A 25,350-nucleotide genomic window follows, 5' to 3' on the forward strand; every position below is an offset into this window, starting at 1 on the left:
GGACTGCTTGAGTGGAGCTCAGTACTTCAAAAAGATAGATCTGAAGAGTGGCTATCATCATATATGGATTCGAGAAGGAGATGAGTGGAAAATAGCCTTCAAGACCAAGGAGGGTCTTTATGAGTGGTTAGTCATGCCCTTTGGAATGACAAACGCCCCAAGCACCTTCATGCGGCTCATAAATGAGGTACTTAAGAAGTTCTTGGGAAAATTTGTTACTGTCTATTTGGATGATATTTTAATTTTCAGCAAGACTTTGGAAGAACATTTACTGCATATTTGTAGTGTCCTTGAAAGTCTAAGGGAAGAGAAACTGTTAATTAATCTGAAGAAGTGTATCTTTGCAAAAAGGGAGTTAGTCTATTTGGGGTTTTTTATATCACCTAAAGGTCTCAAAATGGATCCAGAGAAGGTAAAAGCCATCTTGGAATGGCGTACTCAAAGGTCTGCTACTGAGGTAAGATCATTTCATGGTCTGGTTAGTTTTTACAAGAAGTTTATTAAGAATTTCAGTGGCATATGTGCACCCCTAACTGATACAATAAGAGGGGATAGAAAAGAGTTCAAATGGACTGCAACAGCTGCGAGAAGTTTTGAATTGCTGAAGAAGAAGGTGATTGAACAGCCTGTGTTGGCACTTCCAGATTTTAGAAAAGTGTTCTAGGTGGATTGTGATGCTAGTGGCAGCACTATTGGGGCTGTATTAAGCCAAGAAGGTAAACCTATTGCATATTTTAGTGAAAAATTGAATGATGCAAAGAAGAAGTATTCTGTTTATGATCAAGAGTTCTATGCAATAGTTCAGGCCTTAAAGAAATGGAGGCATTATTTATTGCCAAAGGAATTTGTTTTGTATATAGATCATCAGGCATTACAGTACCTAAATAGCCAAGGTAAATTGAATCAGAGGCATATGAAGTGGGTAGAGTTCTTGCAGAGCTATACATTTGAGTTGAAGCATAGAAGTGGAAAATCTAACAGGGTTGCAGATGCACTAAGTAGGAGGCAGTTGTTTCTTACAGTAATGCAGGTTGAAGTAGTTGGATTTGATGAACTCAAGAATTTGTACCCTGAGGATCCTGATTTTGTTGAAGCATGGAAAGCTTGTAAAAAACCTGTTGCTGTAGATAGAACTAAGTGGTTAGACTATTTGATTCAGGATGACATGTTCAAAGGTAGTCAATTGTGCATTCCAAGGAGTTCCATGAGGGAAAATCTAATTAAGGAGAAACACAGTGGAGGAATGGCAGGACATTTTGGTCGAGATAAGACCATTTCCATTCTTAAAGAACATTAATTTTGGCCTCAAATTTCATAGGATGTGAAGAAGTTTGTATAGAGTTGCCAGGTTTGTTAAGTTGCCAAGGGGTTTAGTCACAATATTGGCCTATATCAGCCGTTCCCTATTCCATCAAGGCCATGGGAGGACATAAGTATGGATTTTGTTCTTGGATTGCCAAGGACACAAAGGGGTAATGACTCAGTATTCGTGGTGGTTGATAGGTTCTCCAAAATGGCACATTTCATTCCATGCCACAAAACTCATGATGCTGTCCATATTGCAAACTTGTTTTTCAAAGAGGTGGTAAGACTACATGGTCTTCCAAGGAGTATAGTTTCTGACAGAGACACTAAATTTGTGGGGTATTTCTAGAGGACATTGTGGAAAAAGTTGAGAACAGACTTGAAATTCAGTTCCACACATCACCCACAGATTGATGGCCAAATAGAAGTGGTAAACAGAAGTCTAGGAAATTTGCTGAGATGTTTAGTTGGGGATAAGCCCAAGGGATGGGATTTGATTCTACCACAGGCATAATTTGCTTATAATAACTCTATAAATAGGAGTACTGGAAAATCACCATTCCAAATTGTATATGGGAATAGCCCAAGGATTGCACCAGAGCTAAGGAAGATAGAACAAGGGGAGAGGACAAGTGCTAAAACTAAGGAATTTGCTAAACATATCAGGTGTCTACATGAGGAGGTTCAGGCACACATAACCAAGATGAATCAAGAGTATAAAGCTAGGGCTGATCAAAGGAGAAGACATAAGGAAAACCAAGTAGGAGATTTAGTCATGGTACACTTACGAAAAGAAAGATTTCCAGCCAGTACTTACAACAAGCTGAAAATGAAGAAATTTGGCCCCTCTAAAATTTTGAAGAAACATGACTTAGGAAATGCATATGAAGTGGAGATGCCAGATGGTATTCAGATTTCTCCCATTTTCAACATTGCAGATTTAACAGAGTATCATGATGATGGTGCAAATGATGAGCTGGTGTTAGAGCCATGTCCAATTCCTGCTTCTAAGAAGGAGGAGATAGAAGACAATCTAGATCATCATGTGGGTAGGAGTACTAGAAACAAGAAGTATGAAGAGTATTTGGTCAAATGGAAAGGATGACCGATCGAGGACTCAACTTGGATTTCAGCAGCTAAGGTTTTCCATTTGGAATTTCCTCTACAATCCATAAAGTGATAGGGTCACTTTTCAATCTACCCTGGGTGTCTGATGCAAGAGCATCCAGAGGTACAGGGGCAATCCTGTGTCACCCAAAAAAAAATTGTACTTAGACTTAGTTTCTGTTTCATGTCTTTACATTTTTGGATACCCATTTGGGTCAAATAAAGGTTCCAACTCTTACAGTTCCACTATTAGTGTGTTTGAAAATCCCAAAAAAATAGGAGCATGCAGTTTGGCCATCATTTTGGTGACCTAGAAGGTGTGAATTGGCCAGATGAATGTAATTGTGATTTAGAGCATTCCAAAAAAGGAATTAGGTCAAAAGGCCCCACGATTTGAAAGTTATTGCAGTTTTTCGAGTTTTGGAGACATCCTAAGAATGCTTCAAAGTCAGGTTAGGGGCATTAAATGACCTCAAAAAAGGGCCAAAAAATGGGGGACGAGTAAGGCTGGTCCATAGGGCTATAGAGCACTTCGAGAGATTTCCGAAAATGTAAACAGTTTGTCAATCGGAGCTATGGTTCAAAAGTTATGCCTCCTAGAAGTTCGGTTACCATTTCTGGATTCTTCTAGATTTGCACCGACTTCTAACGATGCTTCTGGAACCTTCTATTTGGTCGGAGGATGCCTACTAGCACTTTCTAGAATGTACTCCTAGTCCTTAACCCTCCGGGGTCTATTTAAGGAGATTTTTGGCATTGTAAAAGGTAATTCGGAGTGGAGTTTGAGAGGAGGTACCATAAGGAGAAATTATCTCCAGATTTATGCTATTGTAAGCCCTTAGGGCATGTTTTGAAGTTTATTTTCCTGTACTATTTGTACTAGCTTATTTTCTCAGTTAATATAATTTCCCTTTTCTGTTGTTTCCATTCTGTTCTTGCGTTGTGTCCCCATCAGTATCTCATTGGCATCTATGAAATGGGATAGAGTATCATAGGTGCCATGTTTTAAAGTGACTTTAGTTTCACAACTCATAATTATGTGAATACTACATTGAATTATACATTTTATTTTGAAAAATAATCTATACAGAAAATTTGGAGGAAGTTGAAAATTATGAATCATGGAAAGATTGTCTTAGGTGGTAATGTTTTGGTTCCCTTCCCTCTCTATGTTTGGTTCAAAATGAGAAGATCTCTCCGAAGTCATTAAAAGAAAAAAAAATTCAAGCTAATCAGGACAAGATGAGTTCTCCTATGGTGATCAAAGAAAAAGAAACTTAGATTGCATAGACAAATGTTGATGATGAGGAGCCAAGAGAATTAATTAGGCTTGTTGACAATGATGAGTCGGTCGAGGATGACTTATTCATCTCTCTAAAAAGTTGCTGCAGGTATGGAGAGTGAAGGCATTTCTCATAGTCTACAACAAAAAGAAAAAAGGGACAAGTCATTTTGGGAGGAAAAAGATAACAGAAAAGTGAGCATTTTAATGTTCCAAGTGGTTGATTAGGAAGAGTTCAATGTCAAGCTTACAAATGAATGATCTCATCGTCAACCCTCCTTATCGTGTTTTACAAACTACAAAAGTAGTTTCCCTCTCCTTTCTTAGACTAGAAAAATGGACATTTCATTCTATCAAAATGCTAAATTTAAAATCCAAAACTTTTTAAGGGAAAATTAAGGAGATGCAACATAAAGATGAAGAGCATGGGAATAAGGAGAAGGAAGTAGAATAGAAAGAGAATTGGGAGATGATTGAAAAAATAAAGAGTAAACTTGATAAAATAGAAAATGTGACAAGAGATGCATTGAATAGATGTTAGGGTTTTCTTGAAGGTACTATAGAACATATGAACATGTTGTTGGGTATCTCGGTGTAGGATAAGGATATATAGCTAGTGCTCGACTAGAAGGAAGTTGAGAAGGAAGATGTGGATGTTGGCCTAGACAAACATTTCCAATCCAACACCAAGAAGAATCAAAAGAGAGAGACCCAAAGTGACAAAACAAACACCAAAGAGGTCACAAAGAAGATCAAAAGCATTCAACAAGAGGTGAAACAGAAGGTGGAATAATTTGTCCAGCTTCTTGTTAATATTGTTTATTTCTTTTTATTTTTTACTATAGCTAGACTTTTTTCTAATGTAGTGTAAGGTAGGAGAATTCCCAAAGGAGATGTCCTAACCTCGAGCAAATAATCACATAGTGAAATATATATGAAAACACAAAGATTTAGATCCACACAATGCCAATTCCCATAGTACGATTTTTATCCAACATGCACGATTGTAAGGCCTTTTGGGTTATGGCCAAATCCATCAACAATTACAATTAAAGTTTTACAAGATATCGCAATATCCAAACCACTAGCTAGCCAAGCTGTGCAACCGAGTAGAGAACTCCAAGAAGAATCTCAACTTGTGCTCACAAGCCACCAAGCAAGATTTTTTTTCCCAAGCCAGACTTAGCTACAAGACCCTCTACTTATACTAAACCAAGCCACAAGTTGGCCTAGCTCATTACATTAATTAAATACACCTACATTAAATATACCCATCAAGCGACAAGTCAGATAGGTTACAAACATGAAATGCATGACATAAATTAAATACTCAGGACATGCCCCAAGTTTATAATGCATAACTAACTCATAAGACTACATAAAAATATGTGCACTTTGACATATATTCATGTGCCAACCAAAAATACAAATCAAAGAGCACACATGCCAATGCCCATTGATTGAAGCTCATGAATACAGTCTCCAAAGTCTACCAGTAAAATAGGAGCACATTACCAACAACCACTAAAATGGCTCTAGCTCCAATATGATTACTCCAAACTTTATGTGCTCTTAGGAAAAGGTTTACCAATATCCTACCAACACATTCCCAAATATACAAACCATAAGGTCCAAAAAAAATCTAACCTTGATGCTCCTGCATTAGACTCCCTAGGTAGATAGAAAAGTATATCCCATACTTTGATTCCCAAAGGAATTTTCACAACCAACTTCATCTTTTTCAAAGGCTTCCAATCCATCAAGTATAAGAGAAAAAATCTAAAACTCAACCATCTATGCTTCATCCACTTGAACATAAGAACCAAATGAATGTCATCAAGTCAATCAATATGCTCACTCCTAGGAAAAAACTGAGCATAACGCTTCACCAATAATTCTTGCAACTAGTCACAACTATAAATAATAACATCCTCCAATATGAAATCCATGTCAACAACACTATTAAGATCTAGAAAAGAGTTAGCAACATGTAAGTCCAAGTCCATAGTAAGAGAAACATCTAAATCCTCAGCCACGTCTAATACAAAACATCAATAACATATAGATACATAGTATTATGTAGATTCTCAAACACATTAGAAACTAGTGAATCCACACCAACAACATAAAAATCCATTTTAGTAGCAAGAACCATATCCTAAACCATCTCAGCATCAAAAAGAGTAGCAACCTCTTGAATAATAACCACAAGTTTCTCAACATGTTTCACATCAGAGTCTACAATTTGATCATCAAAACCAACCTCAACCTTGTGATGACCTCTTCTCTCTCAAACAAATCTTCTAGCCAGATAGACAACTTGCTTCTGGATTGGTAGATTCCAACTCCATAAATATCTACAAAATTTAGCTATTCCTTAACTTGATTAGAAAAACTAGCTACAAACTGAGTATATATCTTTGAAATCTTCTTCTCCGCTACATTACTAAGATTTGCAATCATCTTAGGGTCCAAGCTTCTCAAAGGCATCTTGTGAGATCTTCATAAACCCTCTATTACAAATCTACAAGATCAACCAGATCTAACCTTTGCTCTAATACTAGTTAACATAGTGCAAGGTAGGAAATATCTTAACACCCTTAAAATAATCACAATGTGTAATATCTATGATAATATAGAGATTTAGATTCACACAATGTCAATTCTCATAATAAGATTTTCATCCAACATGTCCAATTGTAAGGCCTTTTGGGTTACGAATATATACATTAACAATTACAATAAAAGTTCAACAATGTCTCACAAGATCCAAACCACTAGCTAGCCTAGATCCACAACTTGGTAGGGAACTCCAAGAAGAATCACAACTTGTTCTCGCAAGCCACCAAGAAACCTTCTTGTTTCCCATGCAACACTTAGCTACTACTTTTGCTCAAACTTCTCTCTTCTTAGCTACTCATCTTCTCTGTGTTGAATGACAATGACTCTAGACTCCACAAGATCCTCTACTTATACTAAACCAAGCCATAGGTTGGCCTAGCCACTTACATTAATAAAATACACCCACATTAAATATACCCATTAAGCCACATGTCATCTTGGATACATATATAAAATGCATGACATAAATTAACTACTTAAGATAGTCCCCAAGTTTACAATGCATAACTGACTCATAAGACCATATAAGAATATATGCACTTCGACATAAGTCCACATGCCAACCAATGATCTAAATCTAAGAGAAAATATTTCAATGTCCATAGATCAAAGCTCATGAATATAATCTCCAAAGTCTGCTAGTAAAATAGGAACACATTTCACTTAATTACATATTTAATTAAAATCAAGGTCCTACTCTTTCTCCATTTTTTCTCAAAACTATTACTACTCATCCCTTGATGCATGATTGCTCCTGCTCCATCATTAATCAAAAGTATGATTCATTGGGCAATAGTGAATGAGGCTAACACAAGGTTTAGAATACCAAAATTTTACTACCCATCGACTGATGCAGTGATTGCTCCCACTCTATCATTAATGACTAGTGATAACCCTGCCCAATAAAAAAAAAAACATATGAGGAATACTACCAGAAGTTATGGATTAAAACTCTTGAAGGAAATATATTCTTATATTTCTTTATTGTTGACTCTACAAATGTATTTCTAGTTGCAAAAAATGGCAGCAATCAACAATAATACTTGTTGTGCAACTCTCTAGCCATGTGATGTGCTATCCATTAATTGTCACATGTTCAAGTAATTCTATTTCTGCAAATTTTAAGTTCTCTTTTTCATTCCACTTCTTCAAGTTTCCATAAATTGCACACCCCTAGTGAAAACACACCCTATATTAATAAATATATATATCAATGTAATTTTATTCTTTTCATATTAAAGTTCATAAAGCACATTCCTATGAGCCAAATCTTGTTGGCATCTATGAAATGAGATAGAATATCATAGATGTCATGTTTTAAATAGTGACTTTAGTTCCACAACTCATATTTGTGTGAATAATACATTAAATTCTATATTTTATTTTGAAATAAAATATTTACAAAACATTTGGAGGATGTTGAAAATTATGAATCATCGAAAGATTGTCTTGGAGTGGTAATGTTCTAGTTCCCCTCCTACTCTATGTTGGGTTCAAAATGAGATGAGTTCCTCTAAGGCATTTTAGAAAATGAAGTTCAAGCTTATCAAGATGACATGAGTTCTCCTATAGTGATCAAACAAAACTAAATCCAAATCGGATAGAAGAATGTTAATGATAAGGAGCCAAGAGAAGTCATTAGGCTTGTTGGCTATGATGAGCTATTCAAGCATGAGTTATTCATCTCTCTGAAATATGCTAATGGTATGGAGAGTGAAGGCATGTCTCATGGTCTGAAAACAAATGAAAAAAGGGATGATTCTTTCTGAGAGGAGAAATAGAAGAGAAAGGCAAGCATTCCAATGTTGCAAGTTATTGATGAGGAGGAGTTTAGTGTCAACCTTATAGAGGAATGATCTGGCTGTTGACCCTCCCTATGGTGTTTTACATATCACAAAAGTAGTTTCCCAGTCCTTTCTTAGACTAGACAAATGTATATTTCATTCCATCAAAATGTTGAATTTAAAATGCAGAGATTTTTAAGGGAAAATTGTGCAGCTACAATATACAGATGAAGAGCATGGGAATAAGGAGAAGGAAGTAGAGAAGAAGGAGAATTGGGAGATGATCAAAGAAATGAAGAGTAAAATTCATAAAATGGAAAATGTGACAAAAGATGCAGTGAATAGATGTTAGGTTTTTCTTGAAGGTACCATAGAATGTATGAACATGGCGTTGGGTATCTCAAATAAGGTAAGGAGCTTTAAAGCTAGTGCTCAACAAGGAGAAAGTTGAGAAAGAAGATGTGGATGTTGACCCAGGAAAAATTTTCTTATCCAATATTGAGAAGAAGTAGAAGAAAGAGACCCAAATTGACAAAAGAAACATCAAAGAGGTCACAGAAAAGATTAAAAGCATTCAAGAGGATATAAATGATAAGGTCAACAAATTAGTCTATCTTCTTCTACTTTAATATTGTTTCTTTCTTTTTTTGCTATATTTAGATTATTTTCTAACGTAGTGCAAGGAAGAAGAATTGCCAAAGGAGATGTCCTAGCCCACAACAAATAATCACACAAAAAAATTCTATTTTAACACAGATATTTAGATCCACACAATGCCAATTCTTCAAATAATATTTTCAGCTAATATGCACAACTATATGGCCTTCTAGGGAAGGCCAAATACATCAACAATTACAATAAATGTTCAACCAAATATCAAAAGATACAAACCACTAGCTTGTCCAAATATAAAAACCTTCCAGAGAACTCCTAGAAGAATCTCAAGTTGTACTTGCAAACCACCAAGAAACCTTCTTGTTTCCCAAGCCACGCTTAGCTACTGTACCTTCTCAAACTTGCCTCCTCGTAGCTATTCATCTTCACCATGTTGAATGACAATGACTCTAGACTCCACAAGACCCTCTACTTATACTAAACCAAGCCATGTGTCAGCCTAGCCATTTGCATTAATTAAATACACCATAGTAATTATATCTATTAAGCCACATGTTAGCTTGTCTACAAATATTAAATGGATGACATAAATTAACTAGTTAGGAAAGGCCAGAAGTTTATAATGCATAATTAACTCATAAGAGCACATAAGGATATGTGCACTTAGGGATAGGTCCACATGCCAACAAACGATCCAAATCCAAGAGCACACATTCCAACTCTCACAGATCAAAGCTCATAAATACAATCTACAAAGTCTGCTAGTAAAATGAGGACTGAAAGATGAGTTTAATGAGGTCTACATTTAGAGACGACTCCTATAAATTTTAATTAATTAATTATTAAATACATTACAAAGAGATATTATGCATTATAATTTGTGAGACACTAAAATAACTTCTAGGAGATTGTTGAGTTGCACACCATTATTAAAATTGCACAGTTAAAAATGCTACAAAAATTATACATTTCAAAGTAAGTACACTATAAAATTATATGTTCATTTTAAGATATTATTGGATTATTGTTTGACAATTCAATGAACTTTTAAAGCTGTGATACATAAAATCATTTTTTTTTCAAAAAAAAAGGGTTATAATAAAACGAAATATTAAAGATAAAAAATATTCTTATCATTTGAGAATAAGAATGAATAAAATTAATAACATGTCTTCATACATATTTAAGGAAGTTGTGATTTTTGGTACTAATAGAATTTCATATTGTATGATCCTAAAAAGTACACACTTACTTTTCCTATCATTTTGGGACCATTTTAAACCCACTTTAGTTTGTTTCTTGTGTTACAAGCTCACATTTTAGTTAATTACATAGTTAATTAAAATCAAGACCCTATTACTTCTCTATTTTTTCTCAAAACTATTAGTTGATTCCAATTTCTACACATAAATTTTTCATTTAACCACCAATTCACACGATTCATTTCCCTCAAGCACCTCATTTTATCTATAAATTAATATTGAACATAATTATTAACTAAAAATGTAAATATCTCACCATCATACCTTTTGTGGATTGAATTTAAAGGACTCAAAAAGATCTTTTTGGTATAGGTCAAATCAAGTTCACTTATACCTTGGGGTTACATTTTGAGTGAATTTTTTTGTCCAATGTGATGGTATGTATTTTTCCTATCATGTTTTCCTAGCCTTTGTAAATTTGGAGTACAAGATCACTATAGAAGGAAACTTGTTTCCCTTATTTTCACATCATTCCATCAACAAAAAAAAATCCACTATCAAGAAATCAATTGCAAAAGGTTTTGGTAATTTCAAGAGGGAAAGCATTCATTGAAGGAATCTATCCATGAATAAGTCAATCATTTACTTCTATAGATCTAGCTTTTTTATCCATATGAGGCAAATATGTTTTCCATCATGGGAGGAGATATACATTCATTCAAGTCTGATACTTCTTCTTCTTCTTCAATATTGAGGTGAATTAAAAAATATACTACATGAGGTTTTATCTTATAAGATTTTCTTTTAGTTTTTATATTAAGTTAAACTATTACATTAGCATAATTGATTAGATGCAAAGTATAGTTGCATCCATATGGTATGATACACTTTATCATTTATATCTAATATCTACTACATGAAAAAGAATCTTTCATTTTCTTTGTCTCATTTGAAGGATAATTTCTATATAAGTGCTTGACAAAGTGAATCCTCCTTCCCCCAACAATTTCCTATTATTCTTTTGTGCACCAGTAGGTGACTAAGCTATGACTTTGGATTTGAAAAGTTGTGAAACTAGACATAGAGACAAAACATAAACTTCAAGTTTTAGTATCCCATTATATAGGTTATAAAATCTTATATGTACATAGTATTGGTCCAACTAAGTCAACCTATAACTCAAATTTTGCCTATTCTTGGAGCCTTGAGATTTTAATAGTTGATAGTTGTATATCTTGAAACATACCCAAATTAAAGAGTAATGTATATAAATTATTAGAGCAATTTTTATTCTTTCACATTTAACTTCATAAAGTAGTTTCCTATGTGAACTATATTAGGCATTTCTCATTGGCATCTATGAAATGGGATAAAGTAGCATAGGTGTTAAATTTAAAACAATTTATTTAGATACACAACTCATAATTATTTTAAGACTTGACAACCTTTGTTTATTTTTTAATTAATAAAAATCTAATTAGTCTTATAATCAAGTACTTATTAATACATGTAGTTTAAATTTAAAGGTTGACCTATGTTTATATGTATTTTGGCATATAATGGAGGTACTCAAGATATAAAGACGAGTTAATTAAAATATGAGAGTTAGTTATATGGTATTGTTTTGTACATGTAGTTAGTAGTGTAAGAAATTATAAAATGGTTTTGTTGTGTACAATTACATTGTTTATAATCAATTAATTATTTTCATTTTATTTGTTACTATATCAATAAATATGAGAATCAACTCATATATTATTGAATAATAATTACAATTAATACTTTATGTCCTACACTTAGCCAAGGGATTTCTTCCATGTTCTTTTTCCCTTGCTGTCCATACTTTGAACAAGAAACAAAAATAAAATTGTAAATTTTTCTAAATTAATAAAATATTGGCAATGACCTATTATTGATCAATTTTTTAATACAATTATTAAAGATTGTTTTGCAGCTATAGACTGTTCAATTAAAACTAATTTTAAAGGATTTAATATATATTTGAAGCTCTAACTTAATTACTTTCTTTAGTTAAAGTGCAAGAAACTAAAGTTGGTAGTTTTTGTCACTTTGTTCAAATTTCACTATTGGGAAGGACACTCGTCATGGAACTCTTACAAAGTAAATTCCACCAAGATAAATGAGAGAGGGCGAAGGGAGTGGGGGGATTGAATAAGTTATTAGATCAATACAAATTTTATCATCCTTATCAAACTTCAAACATCTGATCAATCTAAACACCAACTATAAGAAGGATACACATAAAATAACACCATATTTGTTAACTAGGGAAACATTGATTAGAGAGAAAGCCCTAGTGGGGATTATACTCACAATTTTAGGGGGAAGACCACTAAACTCATTGTCCAACATCTATATTTTTCATTTTACAAAAATAGAAATACAACCGGTCTTAGAAACTCAATACTTGCTCTATCCTCTTATGATACCTCTACTGCACCAAAAACCCTTCTCAGATCTCAGTGCCAGATCTCCAAACTAGCATCACAATAACCCCTTTGATATCTTACCCCTATTTACTAATCATCTTTACTTATCATAGTTACTTACTCATTACATTTTACATCACAAGAAAAATAAATTTTCTTTATACCATGTCCTTAAAATAATTCATTTAGTCAACCTTGAGGCTTTCCCAATTAATTACATTATGACCACATTTAGATAATACAAATTTAGTACATCTTTTCATAATTACAATACACTACCAACTCACAGTCTTTAAAAATTATCACACATGTGACCTTAGACTTTGCACACTTTATGACATGATCAATAGGTTATCTTCTATCTTGGTATAACTTCACTCATCCAGATTCTATTCCTATTTGGAGATATATTTCAAACACAAGAAACCAATTCCTAGGAACTCTGTCTAAAAATAGTCTTCTCTAAATCACAAATAAATCTTACCATTCTTTGACATTCTGCATACATGCACTTGACAATTGAATCAAGACACATTGTAGAACATATCCCCAATCGTGCTTGATCTCATATTCTATACTCAATTGATATGATGTCAATCTGTGCCTGCTACTATTCATGTCTTCTTAGTATGTTGACATTAATGACAAAGAAAATAATGAATGCAACACACATTCATGCTAATTGTCTCTCCATTGCTCTAACTATGATAAAATACTTCCCCATAGGAATATCATCAACATTCATGCTAGTAGTCTCCCCAATTAGCATTGATGGAAATATAGATGAAAAATATCTTTCCAAGAATACCAAACATACTACTCTATTGTTCCTACTCTCATCTATGTAAATATTCCCCATCAATAAAATCTAAAACTCTCAAGAACGATTGTTGCTCCCCCATTGATAAAATTATCCCTCATTCTGTATACTCATTTTTTCATGTATTTTGTGCTTACTTCTCCCTACTCACTCTCCCTCATTCATGGGAGATTTTTTTCATACGCTTACTTCTCTATAATTAACATCAATAAAAAAGGCATCATTATGTTAATTAGCTACTTGAATTTATTCAATGAGCTCAAGTCTCCAAGGACATTGCTCAATACCAGCTAGCAAGAGTCATTCATAACTCTACTTAATCATAGATACTCGCTCATAGAGGAAGCATCAACATTTAGTTCAGATAAATAATAGTGCTCTATACCATTGGATTGATGCAATCTCTGCATCTTCTATTCTAAAGTGGGCAAGGGCATAACCCCAATCGCACCTCACAAATACTCAAATGTATCCTTAGGAAAAGGTTTTGTAAATATATTTGTAATCTACTCTTTTTATTAATGTACTCCAATCTAATTTATTTCTCTTCAAATTTATCTCTTAGAACATGATACTTAATCGATATGTATTGTCTTAGAACATAATACAATATTCTAATATGCACTCATTGCACTTGTTTTATCATGATGTATGATAATAGGTTATGAAAAGTCTATTATGATATCCTTCACAATATGTTTCATCCATGTGGACTGATTATACAGTTATTCTCCTACTACATACTTTTCTCCTACTATACTCTATGAAATAAAATCTTGTTTCTTGCTTAGCCAAGAAACCAATCTTTCTCCAAGAAAAAAATCTCCACCACTTATACTCTTTTTGTCATCCATATAGCCTACCCAATTTTCATTACTATATTTACATAAAGTAAATTCATTTGATCTATCATACCATAACCCTAAATTAGGTCTACCCTTAAAATATTTGATATACTCTTTACTGCCACATTGTGTGACTCATTAGGATTCATTTGATATATTTCTACAGTACCAACACCATTATCTATATCTTGTTTGGTATGAGTTAGATATTGCAAACCACCAATCATGGATCTGTACTTCTTTTGCTCAACTGTAGGTGTCTCATTTTTTTTAGATAACTTGTTACCAATTATCATAGGTGTACCAATAGGATTACAAATTTCTAAGCTAAAGATCTTGAATAAGTCTTTCAAATAATTAGTCTATGATAGGAAAATATAGGATCATTATTCTACACAATCTGTAAACCCAAGAAATATTTCATCTCAACAATCATGCTCATCTCAAATTCATTCTTCATTTCATCAAAAAATTTGTCACTTTTTTCACCAAAGATTATATCATCCAAAAATGTCACAATAAAAAAAAAAAATTCTCACTTTCTTTCAAATATAAGTTTCTATCTATTGTACCTTTAGCAAGTCCCAATTTTTCCAAATACTTATTCAATATTTCCTAGTAGGTTTTAGGTGGTTTTTTTAGTACATATAGTACTTTCTTGAACTTGCATACCATATCTGTCTCTTCTGTCAAAGGAAATCCTTGAGGCTCCTTAGTGTAGGGTTCTTCTTTAAGTTCTTCATTTAGAAATTTTGACTTCACATCCATTAGATACACTTTAAATTTCTTATTTTTTGCATAAGCCAAGACCATTCTTACTACTTCAATCCTTGCAACAGGTGTAAATGTTTCTTCATAGTCTATACCTTCTTGCTGTGAATATCCTTTGTATACTAGTCCAACATTTTTTCTCATGACTTCAACTTTTTCATTCATTTTATTCTTGAAAACCTACTTAGTTCCTATAACATTTTTTTCCTTTGGTCTATGGACCAATTTCCATGTCTCATTATTCACAATCTAATCTAGCTCTTCATTCATTGCTTGAATCCACTAATCATCTTTACATGCTTCATTTGCACTCCTTTATGAATAAGTTGAGAAATAAAACATAATTATTCATGTAATTTGTCTCTTGTCATAACTCCCATGTCTTTTCTTCTAATAATTTTACTAGTAGGGTGATTCTTTGTTAATTTGTTGTTTAGTGTGGTTGTCACTATCTTAACTCTTACTTCTAGTCCAGGCTCATATCTTTGTTCCTCTATTTATTCCACAACTTGAATATCATTTTGGAAATCATTGTATATGTCATAAAATTTCTCAACATTTTCTTAGATAGGCTTAGGATTAGCTTCTTCATCATTAGAATTATAATCAATCATTTTCTCTTGAACTCAAAACTTTTCATCCTCCTTTTACATTTGTACTCTTAATAATATTCTTAGGCCTTTGACTGAAAAATCTATACTAAGATTTTCTTTTCAATGAATAACTAAGCAAGATACCTTTATCGCTTCTTTCATCAAACTTTTCTATATCATCATTTCACTTGATATAATACTCACATTTCAAAATTCTAAAATACTTCACTGATGGTGCATGTGCAAACAATAATTCCTGGCTATTTTTTTTTACCTTTTTTAATTTACATCCCATTGAAAATTTGTTTGATACATCATTCTCAAAAATTATAGATCTCAACATATTATAAAAATTTCTATGAAAAAACCTTCTATTCCACAACCAACTCTTATCAACTTTAGCAACCAAACATGTCATCTTTGTAGGACTCAACTGAAGAAAAAAAAACTTACCTCTATATCTTGTATGAATGCCAATCATCTTAAAATTCTTATCCTTAATGATCCATGTCTTGTCTATGAATTGTAACTAAAATCACTTATCAACCAATAGTCCAACACTTAGAAGATTATTTTTTATTTGATCAACAAAATAAATATCATTTGTGTTAGTTTTTCCATCAAGAGTGGATCTTGTTCCCTTAAAGTTTCAAGCCACATTGTTACCAACTATAACAATTCTTCCATCATGGATGTGGAACTTAACACACTTATTCATATCACCAGTCATATGATGTGGGAAACCACTATCTATGATTCAATTAGTTTTCTTCTCAAACTATTACACTAGGGCCTTCTCTTCTTTGACTTCATTTTTAGGATTTTCTTCCTCTATAGAAATAAAACCCAACTCAACATCACTTTTACTGTTTCTTCAGACTCATCATCATCATTTGCATACAAAAATTCTCTAGGCCTTCTAGAATTGAAATTATTCTTATACTTCTTTACTCTCTTAGGATATTTAGAAGCATAATAAAAAAACTCATTACAATTATAACATTTAATTATTTTCTTACTATCTAGTTCTCTCTTGACAAGCAAGGTAACTCCTTCATCAATATTTTTATCTTCTTCGGATCTCTATCTACTATTTTTATCATAATCTCTACTGGTACTTGCACTCCTTCATAAGGAAGGGTGAACATTTAATGTGTTAAAGGTAGTCTCCACCCTAGAAAAATATCTAGACTATTTCCAACTAACTTCTATTGCTACCAATCTTCCAAAAATAGTCTCTTTAGAAAATTCTTAGTACAAGATTTCACTTTCTCAAGCATCTGTGATGTTTTCTTGAATGGTGGACTCAATTTCTTTAAGATATTCCATATGATCTCATCCTAATCTTTATTACTATTACAAGAGTTGATTCCTACAACAAATTATAATATTCTACCAATATAACTTCATAAAAATTCATGTTTCATCATTTTAGCCTCTTAAAATAAATATATCTAGTTTTGCAATTTCATTCTCTTAGAAGTTTGCATGCTTATTACCTTCAAAATTAGATTCCAAAGCTTTCCATATTTCATGAGATGATTTCAATGATTTTACCGAACTTTACTCATTTTTAGGAGGAGGTGAAAAAGTGCTTCTCTTCCAATTATGCTACACATGAACAAATCTCTCATCTTCTATACATTTTCAAGTTTTCTTTCTTCCACAAAGGTCTTCCCATTCTTCATTATTAGCTAATATCCTAGACCCATGCATAATAGATGTGTATTAATATTCTCTTCCTAGCTTTCATAGTTAAATGAATAAAATTTAGGAATTTCTTTTCTAAAATGATCCACCATTGATTACCTTAATCTATTAATGTTTTTGCTCAAGGACCTGAGGCTTTGATATCAATTTCTAGAAAGTAAATTCCACAAAGATAACTAAGAGGGAGGGAATGGTGAATTAGTTATCAGATTAATACAACTTGTATCAACCTTGTTAAACATAACCCTTGTAATCAATATAAACAACAACCATAATAAGATACACACTAACACTAAAATGATATTTATTAACTAGGGAAACCATTGATTAGAGGGAAAACCCTATTAGGGATGGTAACCACCAAATGATGTACTAATATAAATATTCCTTGTAAGAGGATGCACTTTGTTAGGAGCCAATGAAATACATTTAGTGCATAATAGTCCTTGGAAGGAGACTTTTAATCCTTGTTAGGAGATTCCAACCCTGTTAGGAGTTGTGCCAAGCCATTGTCCAAACACCTTCAGTGGCAAGACCAACAAACTCACTATCCAACTTGCCTTAGTATTATTTCTTTTAGAAGAATATAAATGTAAGTGATCTCAGCAACTAAATATTTTCTATGTCCACTTATCTTACGTTGACCACACCAAAACACATCTATGATCTCAATACCAGATATCCAAACTCACAACACAATGATCCCTTTGATCGATTACTCACATTTACTAATGTTGTTTACTTATCTCATTAACTTACTCATTACATTTTTCATCACAAGAAAAATAAATTTCCTTTATACCATGTCCTCAATATAATTCATTGATTTTTCCTTGAGGCTTTTCCAATTAATTAAACAATATTACCTCATTAAGAAAATACAATATATTTTTGGCTCAAATTCTTCACAATTTATCACATGTGCAAGATTAGACTTTGCATATTCACTGACATCATCATTAGGTTGTCTTTTATATCTTTCTAACTTTTCTCATCTAGATTCTATCCCTATTAGGAGATATAATCTTAACACTATAAACCACTTCTTAGGAACTCTATTTGTAAACTATCATTAGTAAATCATAAATAGATATCACCAATCTTTGATTTTCTGCATGCACACTTTACCACTATATTAGAACACACTATAGAACATGTCCCAAATAGTGGCTAACCACATCTTCTAACTGAATTCGTACAACATCAATCTCTATCTTCTACTTTTGAAATATTCTTAGTATGTTGACATAAATGACAAACATAGTCATGAATACAACAAAAAATAATGCTAAGTCTCTCTCCATTTCTCCAACAATGCTAGAATCCCCATAGGAATATCATCAGCATTCATGCTAACAAGAATGCCTCCTTTTTTTTTCTTTCTTGGCTTCTAAATAATGACTCAAAGTATTAATGTATCTGTCCATTTTAATCTTCATTGGTTATGGTTTCCTTCCTCTGTTAGTTATCATTATTTATGATTGCAAGCATTTCCTAATAAAAATATACTTTCTTGGAATCATCAACTATTGTTTCTTTAGGACCTAAGAAGACTACTTCACTCCCCATCTTTTTGATTGTTCATATCTTTGTTAAGGAGTTTGGTTTTATATGTAGTAGCATATTGATTTTATTCTTAATCTTTGCAAAAAATTTCTCTTATCCTAAATATGAGTAATATGATCGACTCTGTCAATGAATAGAAAATGATTTTTTGAATATTTTATAATCTTTTCACTTATTGTTGTTGGTGTAAATAAGTATTTACTATTTACACTTACTTTCTTCTTTACTTAGGTTAATGCATTATTTTATTATTTTATTTTGTGAGACACTTAGAAGTTTGCAAACCTTTTTGAGTTGTCATGTTCACAACACAGAAGTTCACAACTCTAATTTAGCACATGGTGTCTACAACACTGGAGTTTGCATCATTCACTGAGTTTTCATGTTGACAATATAGTTATTCACACTCCTAATTTAGCACATGTTGTCTACACCACCGGTTTGTGTGCTACACCATTGTAGGCTTATCCTCACATCATTGCACTTACTTCCATTCTTAATGGAGGATAACCCATATCTGGTGGACTTGTGCTTGGTTGTATGACTTATCATGTTGCTAACTTATATGCATTCTAGAAGCTCTCTAGAGGCCTTTATATATAGGCACTCCTAGTGTAATTTCATATGGCATATTGAATGAATATATCATCATTCTAATCATACTCTCTCTTTGGTCTACTATTGTGCTTGTGTTTGAGTTCCTTCGTCTTGGTGAATTCTAGCCTAATAAAAATTCTTACATGGTATATGAGCATTTGAAATGGAAAAAAATTGTTGTATGAGTGTCAAATTTAACCCCATCTTTTGCTGATGCAACCCCTCTCTAGATTGATTTTTGATTTTGCAATCTGACTTTAGGAGGCCATACTTAGTCATCTAGACTCCAAATCAGGTGTGATTTTTTTTTTTTAATTGGGTAGAAATTCCTAAACTTTTTAGTGGTGTAGTTTTTTTATGGTTTTGGTGCACGGATTTGTCAAAATTTGTGTTTTTTGGGGATTGCACCTACATAATCTTGCATTTTGCAACTTCAAATGCTCCATACAGGCACTTCTAGACTTGAAAATAGGTTCTAGTTTTTTTGAAAGTATGTTATTTTTTTTCTACTTTCTAGATCTGTAGTCAAATTTCAGGGTTGTGTGGACAAAAGTGTCATTTACAGAAATAGGGCCTTTTTTTGCTTTGTATTGCTTCATAATTGTAGCACATTGTAAAATTCTAAATTTTTAATCCATATAAAAGTTGTAACAAGAAAAATCAGAAGTCCACAAAGTCCAAAATTGGCAAGTGGCCCATTGTAATCTCATTGCTGATAAAGTGCCAAAAGCACCTATTTTTGGGGGGTTTCTTGATTTAGTGAAAAGGGGGGGTGTTCTTGGTGTTGTGTTCTTTCTTTTCTACAATTTTCTTTCATTTTCTACATCAAGGGAAATTTAAATTTTCCATAATTAACTCCACATAACTATGCTACATGGTCCATCAAAATGTGGTATCATTTAATGCATAATGGAGTTCCACAATATGTAGATGGTACTCTTCCTAAAGCAAAAGGTGATAATGTATAAGCAAGTGATATTTTAGCTTAGTTAGCAATGGAATAGAAAGCCCTAGGTAATATATGTTTGGGGGTTGATGAAAAGATCATGTATCAAATTAAGAAGTGTTCTACACCCAAGGAAGCTTGGGATACCCTTGAAAGCCTATACGGTAAAGTGTCTAAAGAGGATGTTTTCAAAATTGAAGATGATCTTGTCTCCTTAGATCCTCAATCATTTGATTCAATATAGGATTTCATCAGTAAGGTGAATGAACTAAGGAAAAAGCTTACTTATTATGGGAGTTTTATCAAAGATGACAGATTGATCTATCTTATTCATAACAAGCTGCCATCAGAGTATTCCACATTTGTTTCTTCTTTTAACACCATAAAGACTACATTACGGTCTGCCTATAAGAAAGTCACTTTTGATGAATATGTTAATCTGTTGGTTACTAAAGAAAAGAACTTGAAAGCTATGGGGATTCTCAAATCACCTAAGTCTAAAGCATTGGTGGCCAACAATGAGTGTTCTCAAAATTCAGCTAGACAGTCTTCAAATAAAGGAAAGGGTAAGAATAAGATGTTGAAGAAGGGCAAATCAGAGGATGCAGAAAAGACAACACCACAATCCAATCAACAAGGCAAGTCTTCCTCAAATTCAAAAATGAAGGGGGACAACAATAAGGAGAATAAAAAGTGCATTTATTGCAAGAAATTGGATCATGAAGAACATGAGTGTTATCTTAAGAAGATTGATGAGTTGACCAACATCATGAAGAAACATAATGTTCCATTACTTAATGCTTATAAGGATAAAGGGTCTTCTTCAGATTCAAAGGGCAAAGGGCAAGCACTCATGGCAAATTCAAATTGTTCAAAAGAATGGATTCTTGACTATGCTGCCTCATATCATATGGGTTCTTCAAAGAAGGATTTTTCTTCAATGAAGCAATCAACGATATTGCACATCTTTGTGGGAGATGATACAAAAATGGAAGTTGAAGGGAAAGGAAATGTGGAGATGGAAAATAGAGAGTTTCAAAATTTTCTCTATGTTCTAAACCTAAATTCAAATCTCCTATCAATCTACCAAATCACTCACCATGAAGATGGACATAGAGTTGAGTTCCTTCCAGACTAAGTACAGGTGCATAGTCTTAAAGATGACTACTTGGTTGTATGGGGAAAGTGAATCATAAGAAAAGGTTGTACTCTTTCTCCCATTTTGTGCCCAAGTCTCCTTCAAAGGACTTATTATCACAATCAAATTCAAAAATCCAATTATGGCATCAATGATATGGACATATTTCCTCTGTTTATCTTCAACAACTTTGCACAAATAGAATGGTCAAAGGTCTACCCCAAATCAACTTTTCCCATGGCAAATGTTCAATAGATTCAGTGGATATGCATCCAGAGGAGAAGCTACAGAGAGGGAAGACTTCAAGAGCACCAAGTGTTCTATAGATGGTTAACATGGTATGAGCAGGTCCTTTTGCATTTAGGCAAGGTTTCTATATACTTAATTTCGTTGATGACTTTTCAAGATACACTTGGGTCTACTTTCTTAATAGTAAGAATGAAGTCTTGGCCAAGTTTCTAGCCTTCAAGGCTCGTATTTAATATAAATTGAGAAAAGCCATCAAAGTTCTAAGAATGGACAATGGAAGCATGCATGTGAATAGAAAACTTAAAGACTTTTGTAGACTTGAGGGCATTGATCTTCAGAATCCACCAGCATTCAGTTCGTATAAGACAAATGTTGTAGCATTAAGGATCTGAACTCTTAAGTCCATGTCAAGTTGTATTATACAAGCCAAGTCTCTAGATCCATCATTAGAAATCGAAGCAATTATTAGTGCCACTCACATTCTTAACCGATCTCCTCATCCAGCCTTAGATGGTAAGACTGCTTTTGAGGAATGGTGTGGCAAAAAACCTATTGTGACATACTTCAGAGTCTTTGATTGTACTGCATGGGACAAAAAAATCTTCCAGAGGATGCAAGGCATGGTGTGGCAAAAAACCTATTGTGACATACTTTAGAGTCATTGATTGTCCTGCATGGGTAAACAAATCTTCCAGAGGATGCAAGGCATAGTCACCTTAGCCTTGTACCTACATTGGTTATGAAGATGGTGTGAAGGCATACAGACTATTGGATCTTGGGACACATCAAATTTTTTTGGAGAAGGATGTACACTTTGAAGAAAGTTCACCAAGCTTGTCCTCTAATCCCCTCTACACATCATACCATGTGGAAACTGATAGTGACACTAGCTATAGTACTTCAACAGATATAGACACATGGGGTTCTATCAATAGTTGTAGTGAGAGGTCACTACATTAGTATAGTCCACATGCAGACATTACCATAGTGATAGGTCCAACACAACATGATACATCAAATCTTTTAGTTCTAGCTTCAATGATAGATTTGGGGAACAATATTGATGAATTGCCTCTTCTTCTTGATGCAGCAACACCTTCTTCAGTTGTCATGAGGACTCCATTCAACCCTCTTATTATTCTCTACCTGATCAATTATCTTAGGTTGAAGTGATTGTGGATACTTATGATCAACAGTTGTAGAGGGCTTCTTCATTATTTAAGGAGACAAACAATTTTTTGAGATAGGTTCTTCAGCTAGTTGAGTAGGTTTCAGAGACATCACTTATCCATTGGATTCTTTCTACACATAGTGGAAGCCTCTCATTTGTACCCTTGCCATTGTTTCTTCCTAAGTGGAGGAATACCATTTTGCAGTCTTGGATCAACTTCTTCATCAAAGCAGTCACTGGTAGGCATTCTTCTTTAGGGGGGGGGAGCCTATTCTTTCTCTCTTCCTCTTCTCATCATTCTCTTATGTGTATACTAGATGTATGTCATAATGGGGGGGGTCTGGATTACTCCATCCATCCAAACATTGTGTGTTTTTTTTAATCTCTCTTTCTCCACTTTATGAGAGATTTCATTTCATTATATACATGGTTACCTAACATGGCCTAGCACCTAGGACCCATCATGTATTGCATCCTAGATTTTGTAAGCTTAAAGGCATTCCCCTAAGTTGCACTTAAGGGGGGATGTTGGTGTAAATAATTATTTACTATTTACACTTGCTTAATTTTACTTAGGTTAATGCATTATTTTATTATTTTATTTAGTGAGACACTTAGGAGTTTGTGCACCTTTTTGAGTTTTCATGTTGACAACACAAAACTACGCAACTGTGATTCAGCACATGGTGTCTATAACACTAGAGTTTGCATCATTCACTAAGTTCTCATGTTGACAACATAGTTATTCGCACTCCTAATTTAGCACATGTTGTCTACACCACTGATTTGTGTGCTACAATATTTTAGGCTTATCCTCACATCATCACTTTTACTTCCATGCTTAATGGAGGGTAAAATCACAAACCTATGTCACCTTTTATAAAGAAACGGGATATCAAAATGTGACAATTCAACATTAGTGACAAAAAAAATGGTATTTGTGTTTAAGATATGAGGATGACGAAAACTGATGAAATGTGTAGAATTGGATGAATATTATGCCTATAATTTTTATAATTTTTTTGAGTAAGAATTTATTCATTTTATTTTATTTTGAAGTCCCTTTTTTAACTATAAAAAATATAGGGTGTAGTTCCATTCAAACAAGTATATGCAAATCATCTTTTTTCGTTCTGATTTGAAAGTATCTTATAGATGACATGTATAGCTAGTGAACAAAAAAAGAAATAATAATTTTTGATATATATTTTCTTTGTTATAAGTACTCAAGTTCGACCTTATCAAAATCTAACATTTTTTTCCTCCCATAAAAACTTCCATATCAAATCTATACCTTCTTGACAAGAAATAATATATTCATGAAGAGGATTCTCTCCTCTAGAGATAAATATAATTTTTAATTTTTTTGATATGATTTACTAGTTTTTTTTTTCCTTTTTTGAGGGAGCATCTTTTGAAATGTTGAAGTATTGACTTATAATATTTTGAGATTATAACATATTATAACTAATCAAAACTCTCAAAATTTTATATAATGATGATAGTGAATCTGAGATCTATAAAAGGGTATTTTTAGTTTTTTTAAAAATTTGAGTTTTGATATAGAAATGAGATTTGACCAAAACAAGTTTTGGTATTATAAATGGTGACATAGATCTATACTTTTACCCTAGAGGATAACCCATATCTGGTGGACATGTGCCTAGTTGTATGACTTATCATGTTGCTGACTTCTATACATTCTAGAAGCTCTCCATAGGCCTTTATATACAGACACTTCTAGTGTACTTTCATATGGCATATTGAATGAATATATCGTCATTCTGATCATACTTTATCTTTGGTCTACTATTGTGCTTATGTTTGAATTCCTTGGTCTTGGGTGAATTCTGGCCTAAGTCAAATTCTTACAATTGTAATTAATAATAATTTAGAAACTTTTTTTACACCATAATTCATTAGAACATTGTTTATATTATTTATATTCAAAGATCGTAGCAGGTTACGTTCTTGAACCATAAAATCTTTTCTATGAGTACCCATATGGTTTAGAATGTGTTATTATAATATGCATTACTCTAGGTATGTATGAGGGTGTTTTAGAAAATATCATCATAGCGGATCACCCTTACAAAAATATACTATAAAGTTTTTGTTCCTTCCCCTTCCTGTAGCTAATAGGAATATATAAATAGATAGCCAACTTGTAAAATCCAAGAGGTTATTTATAGTGTGAAATAAGTCCCCAAATAATTGATATTTTTAAAAGATGTTCTTACCTTATTTGAATTTGAACTTTTGCATCAACATTTTGTCTTTTTCTAGCATGCCTAGTGGGACAATTTACTTTCTTATCAAAAATGGGTATGTGCTTAAATTTTTTTTTACTAGGTATTACACTATCAACCACCCAAGGTCATTGCTTCTATGTTTTGCATCTATACCATTGTAAAATTCTCTATCATTGAGTCTCTTTGGACTTCTTTGACCTTTTCATTTAGTTATGGTGCAATGACTTTTATTTTTATCTTCGAGAAATGGTAGTCTCCCCATCCTAGCCAATTCTTTCAAGGCTTCCCCAAATTTTATGGGAGGTTGAAAAACCCCACAAATCAT

This window comes from Cupressus sempervirens, chromosome 4 (genome assembly GCF_028749045.1).
Source record: "Cupressus sempervirens isolate cs-2001-9-10 chromosome 4, ASM2874904v1, whole genome shotgun sequence".
Classification (NCBI taxonomy): Eukaryota; Viridiplantae; Streptophyta; class Pinopsida; order Cupressales; family Cupressaceae; genus Cupressus; species Cupressus sempervirens.